This window comes from Dendrobates tinctorius, unplaced genomic scaffold, assembly GCF_039654945.1.
Source record: "Dendrobates tinctorius isolate UK_male_01 unplaced genomic scaffold, ASM3965494v1 ptg000655l, whole genome shotgun sequence".
NCBI lineage: Eukaryota > Metazoa > Chordata > Amphibia > Anura > Dendrobatidae > Dendrobates > Dendrobates tinctorius.
The window spans coordinates 235,001-237,500 of NW_027362306.1; positions in this window are offsets into that span (position 1 = coordinate 235,001).

The following is a 2,500-nucleotide window of genomic DNA, read 5'->3' on the forward strand; positions in this document are numbered from 1 at the left end:
GTCCCCACTTTAAGGGGACGAAGTCGGAACTGTACCCGGCCTCAAGTCACTGTAGGGCGGATGCGGCACCTAGAAAATTCCTCATTCCGGTTCTTTTTCACTTAGTCGTTTTTTTTTTTGGCAAGAATGTACCCCAGGATGGCCAAAAAGCCAAAGCCAGGGACTGAGAACCATCGAGCATGCTCTGAGGGGACATAGTCAGAGGGGGCGTCCGCCTTCCAGAGCCCTCCTTCCCACGAGGACTCCAGATTTGCCCCCCCCCCCCTGACAACAGCCATCGCCTCCAGAGAACCAGGGACCACCGAGGGAGGGTCTGGTCGAAGCTCAGGTACCCAGGATAGCTTCTCCGGCTTGGGCATGGACCGCCAGACAAAGCCGCGGACCATGAACCATCCAGCCTGCTCTGAGGGGACATAGTCAGAGGGGGCGTCCGCCTTCAAGAGCCCTCCTTCCCACGAGGACTCCAGATTTGCCCCCCTGACAGCCATCACCTCCAGAGAACCAGGGACCGCCGAGGGAGGGTCTGGTCAAAGCTCACGTACCCCAGGACAGCTTCTCCGGCTTGGGCACAGACCGCCAGACAAAGCCGCGGACCATGAACCATCCAGCCGGCTCTGAGGGGACATGGTCAGAAGGGGCGTCCGCCTTCTAGAGCCCAAACTCGGCCACGGACTCCAGATTTGCCCCCCTGAATGCCATCACCCTTCAGAAGACCAGGGACCACCGAGGGAGGGTCTGGTCAGGCTCAGGTACCCCAGGATCGCCTCTCTCACTTGGGACGCACGACCAGCAAAAGTCCCTCCTGGAGCCGTGGAAGTTCAGTCTCGGCCGTATTTTGCAACTTCCACGACAAGAGGGACCACCTTCTAAGTCGCCTACCCGAGCCAGAGAACCATAGGAACAACCGCCATACATCGGGGTAGAGAGAGCCCACTCTCTCCTATATTCTCCCGCAGGTGCGCATTACTATGTATTTGCATTGCGGGACAATGTACTTCAATGAGCGGGACAAAGTCGGAAATGTATCCGACCTCCTGGAACTGTGCGGCTGCTACAGCAGTCAGAAATTCCCCATTCCGGTTCTTTTTCACTTGGATTTTTTTTTTTGCAATTTTTTGCCTAAAACGTATTCCTCCAACATGTACTAGCTCATGACACTTGAAATTTTTGAGCCAATTGATAATAACAGCTTTTTAGAGCTCAAAAACAAAAAAAATTTGAGCGAACAAAAAATGTTCGAAAATGACCTCAGCTCCTGGAACTGTTTTCGGTACACCTCCAGAGAGGCTCCCCTGCCTGGAAGTCTGTCACTGCTCAGCTCGAAATTTTTCTAAGTCCCAAAATTCGGTTTTTCATCCAAAATTCAACTTTCTGCCCAGGATCCACAAACTTTAAACCCAGTTGGGGGACCCTCCCTGGGGGCCCTACAACATACTGAAGCCCCCCTGTGGTGGAAGTAGGGGAATTTACTTATTTTTACACAAAATCACAAAATTCCATTTTTTGTTCGCAAAACACTTTTTTGTCCTCAAGAAACTTTTTTGTCCTCAAAACACTTTTTTGTCCTCGAGAAACTTTTTTGTCCTCAAGAAACTTTTTTGTCCTCAAAACACTTTTTTGTCCTCAAAACTCAATTTCTTCCATAATTCGACTTTCCCCCAAAAAACCACACATTCTACCCTCATGGGAGGCACTCTCCCTCGGGTCCCCACATCATATTGACGCCCCAGAGCGGTGGGAGAAGGGGAAATCTGATTTTTGCACAAAAATCCAAAAATCGCTCTAAGTCCAAAAATCCTGAAAATTTTTCTAAGTCCCAACGGTACTTTCTGAAAAGTGTACCCAGGCCCCTGGAAGCCTCCTAGGTACACCTCCTGAGACTCCCCCCTTCCTGGAAGTCTGACACATCTCGAAATTTTTCTAAGTCCCAAAAACTGGTTTTTGCTCCATAATTCGACTTTCCCCCCAAAAGCCACACATTCTACCCTCATGGGAGGCACTCTCCCTCGGGTCCCCACATCATATTGACGCCCCAGAGCGGTGGGAGAAGGGGAAATTCGATTTTTGATCAAAAATCCAAAAATCGCTCTAAGTCCAAAAATCCTGAAAATTTTTCTAAGTCCCAACGGTACTTTCTGAAAAGTGTACCCAGGCCCCTGGAAGCCTCCTAGGTACACCTCCCGAGGCGCCCCCTTCCTGGAAGTCTGTCACATCTCGAAATTTTTCTAAGTCCCAAAAAATGGTTTTTGCTCCATAATTCGACTTTCCCCCCAAAAGTCACACATTCTACCCTCATGGGAGGCACTCTCCCTCGGGTCCCCACTTCATATTGACGCCCCAGAGCGGTGGGAGAAGGGAAAATTCGATTTTTGCACAAAAATCCAAAAATCGCTCTAAGTCCAAAAATCTTGAAAATTTTTCTAAGTCCCAACGGTACTTTCTGAAAAGTGTACCCAGGCCCCTGGAAGCCTCCTAGGTACACCTCCCGAGGCGCCCCCTT